The sequence below is a fragment of the Phocoena sinus genome, chromosome 5, assembly GCF_008692025.1.
Source record: "Phocoena sinus isolate mPhoSin1 chromosome 5, mPhoSin1.pri, whole genome shotgun sequence".
NCBI classification, from domain to species: Eukaryota; Metazoa; Chordata; class Mammalia; order Artiodactyla; family Phocoenidae; genus Phocoena; species Phocoena sinus.
Window position 1 is genome coordinate 9,078,513 of NC_045767.1, and position 11,472 is coordinate 9,089,984.

The following is an 11,472-nucleotide window of genomic DNA, read 5'->3' on the forward strand; positions in this document are numbered from 1 at the left end:
TTTGTATCCTTGGAGATTAAATTAAATAGGTTGAAACTGAATAAATAAGAGTTAATATTGTGTTTCTTTACAATGTTTCACACTGTAAGGAACACACGGTTATGAAAAATGAAAATATTAGTGAAAGTTGTATACCTTTACTTATATCACATAAAATCACCACTAGTATCACACTATGTACAGTATTCTATAAGTTTCCTTTTTACTTAATGACATAATGGTTCAAATTCTTAATTTACAATATCTGAATGCTACCAAATAATTCATAACAGGAAAATTAAGAGACATGTTTAAAGATTCCTGAATTATGCTTCTATTCCTACTTTGTATTTAAACTCTTCTCATTTGTTCATTAATTAAATTTAAAAAATCTATTCTTGATAGATACCAATGATAAAATGGGAAAATGGGAAGCCACTAAATAGTGGAATCACATGACTTCATTTGAAGTTTAGAAAGATTACTAGGTGTGCAGTGAGAAAAATAGATTGCTGTTGAGAATCTCTATGGTAGGAAGTCCTATAAGAGGAACAATACAAAATTAGGCAAGATCATAAAATATGTGAGTAAAGATGGCAACTGAGGTGATGGATGTAAGTGAAGGGATTTGAAATAAGTTTAGGAAATAGAAGAATTCTGATGGAATATTTAACATGGGTTAGGGAAGTAAAAGATACGGTCAACAATGAGACAGGTTTTATGGGCAACTGAGTGGACAGTAAACTAAAAACACATACAAAGAAACTGATTTGTTGGGAATGAGAAAATGCAGGGTGACATCTTTTATAAAGTTTCCTGAGAACTGTCCAAATGCAGACTTCTAGTATACAATTGAATATATGACTGAATAAGAAGAGTATGCTGTAACAGGAGTCAAGGTATCATAAGATGAAGCATTGGTCAAGAATATCTCAAATAGTGCTAATGAGAAAATGACTAAAAAAGTCCACAACTGACTAGTAACACTGAGGTCATTTTTGATTCTTGCAAAATAATTTGTTATATTGGGGGTACAGATCTCAGAATACTTTGAGCTGTGTAGTAAGTCAAGGAGACAAGGAGTATAAATAACTCTCTCAATAATTATGACTGTGAATGTGAAGAGATATTTAGTTGAAGAGAACATAGGGTAGAGTCTGTTTTTTTGTTGTTTGTTTAATGGATTGATCTATATCTCTTTAATTGTTAAAGGGAAGGCATCCCTAAAGAGAAAGAACTGATTATATATGAGAAATCTTTGGCCATGGTATGCCAGAGAAGGAAAAAAAATAGGGCCCAAAACACAAATAGAAAAATTATTTCTGACATGGAGGTAATACTTCTTCTATTACAACTAGAAAAAGAATGGAAGGGATAGATTGACACACATGTATTTCACTATTATCGTAGCAGGAAATTGAATTAGGTCTCTTGTAATTGCCTTACTTAATGGGGGAGGATACACTGTTTGACAGTAAGGGAGAGGGGGTTGGGGATTTTCTGCTGATTTTTCACAGTTTAGAAGACTTGTATATGATCTTTATAATGTCCTATACATTTTTGCCTTTATCTATATATTGTCCTATATGTCTTCTAAGAGAGTGCAGAATATCTTTATTTCCATCTCTTTATAATGGAGTTTAGAAACAATTTACACCCTTAAATAGCACATTTTTTCATAGGTGTTAAGGAGCATTATACATTCTAAAAAAAACAGTGCATTAAAACCTTACAATAATAGAGGCATAAATCATAAATCAATATTTCAAATAATTCAATATGTATAACAAATACAAGCTGCTTAAGAAAACATGGCTTTATCTTTTAATTAATATAAATATTTATTCTTTTACTGCCCCAAATTAATCTGTAAATATTTTCATCCAATTTGAAACTTATCAAAAACTGTTATAATAATGTCTACAAGAATCCTTAAAAAGTCAGAGGAACATAATTTATGGTAGTGCAACAAACAAAGAGTTAAGATGAAGTCTGAAGGTTGCTGTTAGACAGTTTGTAAAACTGTCAAAAATACATGTCAAAGAGAAGAAAAAAATCCTTCTGCCTAAGTTGTCATCTGTGGTCCATTATACCAGGTACATGTATTTAGACACGTTCAATGAGCTATCATGGGATCATATCCCAAAGCCCAGTGTTGTCTGGGAATTCAAGCAGAGTGACCTGATGTACTAAGCATTCCAGTTTGGCTAATGAGCAAAATCTCAGGAAGAAAATTTGGTCTGTCAGCTCCTTGATTTTAAGTAGTGGGACCTAAGCACACATTTGCCAAGATCTCTGCAAAGCCACGAGGCAGTCTGGGGGCACTTGATGCCACAGATACAATTATAAATAATTTGATTTAGCCTCATTAAACCTTCTAAGTGCTCTTTGCCACATTTACCTATGTTAGAATAAACTAGTTCAGATATTATTTTTTGCATGTGAGTGAATGCATATGTTATATGGAGAATTATATATATGAATTATTTATATATGTATGTGTATATAGTCTGTCAAGTATTTTCAGCTTTAATCTTTGCTAAGTTATAAGCTTATAAACCAAGATAGTTTTATAGCAAGAAAAAAATAAAATTGTTCTATATAATTTGGTTCATTTTAGAGATCTGATATTCAATTTCCAGTTTGCCAGAAATCCTTAGCTACTTTACAGACAATAAATAAATGATGCCTTAGACTCAATCCTGTTGAGTACTACCTGCAGGCATTATAAATGCTGTTCATATTTTTATAGAATCACTAATACTAATATTTCTACTACAGTTTTTGGATACCTGGCTATAAAGCTTATATATATATATATATATATAATGGGAATAAAAAAATATACATAATATAATATTAATATATATAGAAATTGTACATATATATGATTTACACTTTATAGAAATCTTGAACATAGTATAATTTAGTATTTCCAAGTTTAATCTTTACCCCCAAGTAAACAGAGATTCACCTATTTAAATCTTTCAATGTTTGCAACTCTTGAAGTTCTACTGCTTTTCTATCATTAAAACAAACACCAATATAAATACAAAGATACATTTGTTTGTAAAATTAAATGCTTGGTATGAGAACTGTATTTATTCTATCAACCTCTTATTTTTCTTTTCTTATAGAAATTCCCCACCCTCTGTTTGTAAGTCTTAGTTGTGCACATAACTTCCCGGCTAAAGACCCTATTTCCCAGTCTCTCTTGGCCATGTGATTAAGTTCTTGCTAATGAAATGTGAGCAGAAGCTAAATAAGTAACTCTCAGGTTATGTGCCCTAGGCTCTCACTCTCTTTCCTCCTTCTGGGGGCCTGGAGTAAGTATGTGGTAGTGACAAAAGACTTGACTGTGTAGACAAGGACAGCACTGTGAAGCAAGGTGAAACAGAAAGATGGAAAGATTGAGACTCTTAATGAGCTGATGAAGCTACGGCTTCCTCTCTTCTCAACGGTTATGTGAGAAACAAAAAATTTCTGTCTTATTTAAAAATGTATGTTTTAAAATTCTTTGCTAAAGCAACTTAAGTTGCACTCTAAATAACACATTTGGTTTCAAGGGAAAAATGGAGATAATAGGTTAGCTCAAATAATTTTTGAAGTTCTCTGGGAAATCTGAATAAATGAATTAGGCAGAGTGTTTTATGGTGATAGTTTTACTACTCTTCATGTCTTAGATAATGTCCAAGACCCTTTACATATCTGAGAAACCATGTCTGAGAAGTATATATTTATCATACTGCTTTTATTATATCTTTTTCAAAGTTTATTCTTCTTTGAGGTGAAGAGAATGTAAGTTTTAATATAAGTTTTATATAATTTTAACTTTTCTCCCAAAGTTAAAAAAAATTTTATTATAGTACTTACATGTCTAGTACCTAAAAACTATTTCTATTAAAAAAGAGGTATAGATAATAATTCAACTGGTGAGTTAAAGTGGAATAATAAAAAATGCTCAATTAACACAAGAGAAAGCAGAAAAAGAGGAAAACAGAAACCCACAGCTAAAACCATACTTAATGGTGAGAACATAGATATTTCCCCTGTAAGACTAAGAAGAAAGCAAAAATGTCCTTTTCACCACTGCTATTTTGTTTAATACTGGAAATCCTAGTATTAAAGAGAGAAAATAAAAGTAATATACACTGAGAAAGAAGAAATTATACAGACTTCATTTGCAGATAAAAGACTGTCTACCTAGAAAATTCCAGTAAGAGCCTAAAAAGAGCTTCTAGAGCTAATAAGAGATTACAGCAAGGTTATAGGATACCAGGTTAATATATTTTGAAATTAAAACCAAAGTACCACTTACAGCAGAACCAAACTAAAGAAAATACTCAGGTATAAAGCTAACAAAATATGTACAAGGAAAGCAGCAAAACTACATTGAAATAAATTAAAGATGATCTAAATGAATGAAGAGATATTCCGTACTAATGGATAAGAAGAGTCAATATTACTATGCAACATTTTTTCCCTAACTGATCTACAAATTTAGTGGAATCCCAATGAAAATCTCAGTGAATATCAACAAAATGATAATAAAGTGTTTTTTTTGAAGTATAGTTGATTTACAATGTTGTGTTTCAGGTATACAGCAAAGTGATTCAGTTTTTTATATATATATATATATATATATATATATGCAGTTATATATATATTTATATATATTTAAATACATATATATATATTTTTCAGATTCTTTTTGATTATAGGTTATTACAAGATATTGAATAGAGTTCCCTGTGCTATACAGTAAATCCTTGTTGTTTACCTATTTCATATGTGGTAGGATGATTATAAAGTTTTTATAGAAAAGAAGAAGAGCTAGGATTGGCCACACAATGTTGAAGAATAAAAAGTGAGCAGACTGACCCTACTCAACTTCAAGACTTCCTATAAAACACAACACCGAAATGGTATGGTATTAATAAATAGACAAATGAGGAAATGGAACAGAATAGAGATGCCAGACATATAGACATACATATATGTCTATATCTATTCAACTTATCTTTGACAAAGAGCAAAAGCAATTCAATGAATAGAAGATAGCGTTTCAATAAGTGATACTGGAAAAACTAAAATTCTGGTTCATTCAAAAAAAAAAAGAATCTAGACACAGATCTTATATCTTTTTCCAAAAAAGTTAACTCCCTATGGATCATAGACCTAAATGTAAATACAGAAGTATAAAATTTTGGAAAGTATATCTAGGTGACTTGGATTTCACAATGACTCTTTTGATAAAACACCAAAAGCACTATCCATGATAGAAATGTTAGACTTCTCTGAAATTAAAAATTTCTACTCTGTGAAAACACTGTTAAGAGAATGAAAAGTTAAGCAACAGACAAGGGAAAATCTTTTGCAAAACACATACCTGGTAAAGGACTGACATTCAAAAGATACAAAGAACTCTTAAAGCTCAATAATAAGGACATAAACAACCTAATTAAATGGGCACAAGATCTGAACAAATACCTCACCAAAGAAAACATATGGATAGCAAATATGCATATGAAAATGTGTTCAATATCACGTCATTATGTCATTGCAAAATAAAACAACAATAAGATATCACTACACATCTATTTGAGTGGCTGAAATCCAAAACACTGAAAACTTCAAATGGTGACAAGGAGGTAGAGTAACAAGAACTTTCATTTACTGTTGGTTACTATGTAAAATGGAACAACCACTTTAGAAGATAGTTTGATAGTTTCTTCTAAAGCTAACCATAGTCCTATATGTTTCCTCAGTAGAGATACTAGACATTAACTCAGTTGAGTTAAAAAATTACCTGCACACAAACCTGGACACAAATGTTTATAGAAGCTTTATTCATAATTTCCAATAAGTAGAGGCAACCAAGAAGTTCATCAATAGGTGAATGAAGAAACAAACTACAGTACATCCATCAATGGAGTATTATTCAGTAATATAAAAAAAATTAGCTAACAAGCTATGAAAAGACGTAGAAGAATCTAAATACATATTCCTAAGTGAAAGAAGCCAGTCTGAAAATGCAATCAATACATATTGTATGATTCCAACAATATGACATTCTGGAAAGTTAAAACTGTAGAATTAGTAAAAACACCAGTGGTTGCCAAGGATTTAACAGGAGGGGGAGAGGGATGAACAGAGGGCACACAGAGGATTTTAGGGTGGTGAAATTATTCTCTATGATATCTTAATGGTGAAAACAGTGATTGATTTGTAAAGCCCATAGAACTCTACAACACAAAGAGTAAACCCTAGTGTAAACTCTGTACTTTAGTTAGTAATAATGTATAGCTTTTGGTTTACTGTTTGTAACAAATGTTCCACACCATGCAAGATATTAATAATTTGGGGAATTCTGTGTGGTTGGGGTAGAGGGAGTACCAGGGAACTCACTACTTTCTCTACAACTTTTCTGTTAAACTATCAATGTTCTAAAAATGAGAGTCAATTAAAAAATAAGCTACATGTTTTGTGAAATATTAAAATGTTTTAGTATTCTTAAATTTATTTCTTCACGTATTTGATAATTTTAGTGTTTATATGTACCTTTAAAATAATAAAAAATTAATATTTTTATTTGACTCCACTTGGAACATTTAATAACCCTTACTTCTCACCCACATATTGTGTGCTAAAATATTGCTTTCTTTAATTTTCCTCTCCCATAATATTAATAATAGAAAATATTAAACAGAAACAGTCATTTCTGAGGTTTTAAAAAATATATATGGAAGCATACTTAAGGAAGCTAACACAAAAAGAGATTCATTCCAGAATGAAATAACTACAGGATGAGAGTTTGAAGCAAAATATACAAATAAAATTAAAATGTTGGATGTTGGGGAGTTCCTTGGTAGCGTAGTGGTTAGGATTCTGGGCTTTCACTGCTGTGGCCAGGGTTCAATCCCTGATTGGGGAACCAAGATCCCACAAGCCATGTGGAGTGGCCAAGAAAAAAAAAATTCTTTGGATGTTATACCTTGTTTTTAACCCAAGGGAATCCCCAGGGGAAAAAATTGATGAATTTTTAAAATATTAGGTGTTTATAACTTTTAAATATGGCATTCACATGTAAAACCTCTCTCTCTGAGATGTCCTTATTCCTTCCATGGATGATGCCTCTCTCTGCACAACTACTGCCATCTTCCCTTGCCTCACCTTGGACCATGTTCTGTTGTTACCCCCTCTTTCTTTACCACTTTCAGAATCACACTTCATACTGGCTTTATTTTTTTCTTGCCTAAAATATTTTAAGGCCCGCTGTATTCTAAGTCTTTAGTGTATCAGGGATGGATGGATGAAACTTTATCTGATACTTTTTTTTTTCCATGTGGATGGGTTGGGGAAGTGAAATGGGAGAAGAGAGACGTCAAAAGTCATTTCCAGGGCTTCCCTGGTGGCGCAGTGGTTGAGAGTCCGCCTGCCGATGCAGGGGACACGGGTACGTGCCCCAGTCCGGGAAGATCCCACATGCCACGGAGCGGCTAGGCCCGTGATCCATGGCTGCTGAGCCTGCACGTCCGGAGCCTGTGCTCTGCAACGGGAGAGGCCACAACAGTGAGAGGCCCGTGTACCGCAAAAAAAAAAAAAAAAAAAAAAAAAAAGTCATTCCCAGTGGGTGCAGGTTCAAGGAATAAAAAATTAGGCCAGGCTGGTTGCCAGTGAAGGGAACTCCTGGACTATGAACTGAAAACCCTGCATAGGGACAGTGTTTGAGTAGTTGCCTTTTTAACCTTTCCTTAGCACTGAACTTTACTCTTAGATGAAGATTTAGATTTCTCACTTTTACCTGGACATTTCTATATAGGTGAAATACTGTCATCTACAAATTGAATCTGTCCTATTCTCCATGAACACTCACTTCTTCCCTTTCTTATCTCTCAACTCAAATATCACTCCTTAGTCATCCTTGCTAGAAAGCCAAGATTTATTTATGATTTTTTTTTCATTTTCCTGCTCTTATGTCTAAATTATATATTAGACCAATAAATCTACTGTACTCTGTACTCAAAATGTGCTTTTAAAAATTACTGGCAAGGAGAGTTAGGGGCAGTGGCTCTTTCTCATTAAAAATTACCATGTTGTTTTCCTTAATATTTAGTTGCAAGCTTTATTTGGGCAGGAACCATATAGGTTTTCCTGCTATTGAATGCCCAGCACCAAACACAATGCCTGGCATATAGTTGGGATGCAAACCTTTCTGGAATGAATTATAATTAATTAAATGTTACTCAAGAGCAAGAAATAATCTCTATCCCCAACCCAAACCCTTAAGATTAATCTGGATGGTAGATATAGGAACCCCAGCTAAAAAAATCATAATGTTACATAATTATTATTACCAGTGTCTGCAAATGTCATAGAAATTTCCTACTGAGGAAAATTAGAATTTTTTCTGTGGGTAAGGATCTGCTATAGACGGTATTTAGTTTAGCACAAACTTTAAATAACATTTAGTATTGAAAGGTAGATCTGAGGTTTAGTTTAGGAAGAGGAATAGGCAGGAATACTTACGTGCCCTGTTTATAGTGATAATGAATGAGGGGGTAGAGGCTGGCCCACAGGAAGAGGTCAGAAAAAGGCAGCAAATGGAGACTAAGAATATAGCTTTTGGAAGAAAGTCAAAACTTAGGAGAGATGTCTTATGATAGTTTCCAAGATAAGGGATAACCAATTGGAAGAAAAAGGGTTCTAAGCTATAGTCTATGTGGTAATATTATTATATTAGCACAACTTCTACTATACAGGTTAACCTGTGTTAGCTGTATTTTAGGTAATTGAAGAAACTACCAAAAACTCAAAACCTACATCTCTACTATGTTATACATTTTTCTACATCCCATATAATTTAAATAATTATAAATTATATAAAAATTAATAAATTACATATCTGTATATTAAAATATATGTCAAATAAAAATATGTCCTGCTGATTTAGTTATAACACACAGATTTTATTAAAATCAGAAAAAAATGTTATCTGAGAAATAGAAATTACATATGTATTAAATTTATTAAAATTAAAATTCATTAACACTTCTTAAAATTTCAGGCAAAAAAACTAATTTTATTTAGAGATATTCTGAACAAACTGTTCATATTAAATACAGCTAATACTGTATTAATTCATAGACAATGACCAAATGATACCAACAATTTCATTTTGGTTTTCAGACATATCCTTTGACTACTGTAATACAGCTCAGATAAATTACAAAATATCTTACTGCTAGTTTATTATGAATCATATTTACTATAATTATGTAACTGATTAAATATTGTGAATTTCATGAGTATATTTATTAAAAATTCAGGTGATGGCTGGTTAATATTATAATAATTTTACAGAAATCCCCAACAAATTCAGTTTACATTTTAAGTATTGCTATTTAAATTTAAGTATTCTTTTAGAAAACAATCTCACCTCTTAAACTTTCAAAATACTATGCAAATTATGACATAGAAAATGGTTACTTTTGTTAACTAAATAAAATTAAATCTACTAATCCCTCCAAAGTGTTTTAAAACCAATTATGGCTTTATCCATCTCTCTTATTACCTGTATATACATAATACTAGCTTCATAAATGTGTACTGCTAAGCACACAGAATAAATGTGAAGGGATAAAGTAATGTAATAGTAAGAAGTGAAAGAAAAACAGAAAAACCCTAAAACTGAAGGAACTAATTAAAAGTTGTGGGAGAAGAACAAAACAAAGCAAAGAACGTGAGGGTTATATATAGCTTTACAATTGGCCACTTACCCACCTCTGCAGCGTGTGTAATGATTAATTCTGACTGAAGAACAAAGACTACTGGTTTGATGTGCTTAACTAGCTGAATTCCTGAGAGGGAAAAAGAACTGACAACTAAAAAGAGACTGATAATTTTAATTTTGAATAATATGAAGTTTAACTAAGTTTTAAAAGGGGCAAAACTATTAAAAAGTATATGCTTCTCTTTCGTTTTCATACTGACTTGAGAAAATACAGTGTTTTATTGTCATTAGTGCTTTGTAGCTATGATATTTACTGATTTCTCAAATTAATCTTATTACAGTTAGCCTAAATCCATTAATTTGTCTTGAATACAGACATGTTTCCTGGCCACTGTAAAAAACTAACACATTTTCACAAATATAGACAGAGGTTTTTTTCCTTTACATTTTGAAGACTGAAATTATAATGCAACTTATAATAAATATCCAAAGAAGCTCTGTAGCTACTATGTAGACAGGTATATTGTGATTTCATATCATTGTCATTATGTGTACATGTGCAAACTTAGCAGTTTTTAAATGGTCCAATCACCTAATTATCAACTTTGTTGAATTATTTTTATTGGAAGCAGTTTGATTTAAGCCAAGTTTCCTGTTTTAACTTAAAATATCTTCAAATGTATTATAGTGAAATTCAATACTGGACACAAAAATTCTTGACACATACTAGACAATATAAATAAAGGCAATTAGATAAACTCTAATTTTTTTTCTTTTTTTTCTTTTTATTTTTTGTGGTACACGGGCCTCTCACTGCTGTGGCCTTTCCTGCTGCGGAGCACAGGCTCCGGACGCGCACGCTCAGCGGCCATGGCTCACGGGTCCAGCCGCTTCGCGGCATGTGGGATCTTCCCGGACCCGGGCATGAAGGCATCTCCCCTGCATCGGCAAGCGGACTCTCAACTACTGCGCCAGCAGGGAAGCCCTAAACTCTAATTTAAAATAACTAGAAGAGACAAAATATTATTTAGGTTTGTTTGGTTTGCAAGTGATATAAATCATTATTAAAACAGAATCATTAGATATCTTGCAGAGTTAAGCTTGGGAAAATCAGGGGTACAGCTTGATCAGATATTTGAACATCTGAGAGCATCCATTTCCTTGTCTCGTTTCTGCTTTCCTGTGTAGCTGATTAATTCTGTTCTCTCTTTTCATACTTATTTCCTTTACCCCTCAATCTACTTTGAGAAAAATATGAATTTTTTTTTTTTTTTTTTTTTTACCAGGAGGAAGAGAGTTTCAAAACATGATTTGAAGCTTAAAATCCTTAGGGATCTCTTTGGCCCATCTTAAGAGAAGTATCCAACCCTGGATCAGTCAAACGTGACAAAGGCAAGAGGGCTGTGATTAACCTTACTGAAATCAGGTACCATCCTAAGACTAATCAACTATGGTGACACTAGGCTGACATTGTAAATGTGACCATTCTTAGGTAAAGCTCATTGTTGGAGGGAGCACTTATGACAAGTGCTGGAATGAATAGGTAGCTAGTCTCATAAGTTTAAATGTATCCTGCATTTACCATGTCTCAAAACTATACTACAACCTTAAAAATACTAATTATGACAGATCTGATGATTATTGTGATTATTATTATGGGTTATAGAAAGCAACATGCCACCAGAATAATGTAAGTAATTCCTAAGAGTTTAAAGAAATGTAGAAAAATTTTCAGATTCTGAATATGATACAGAATAGGC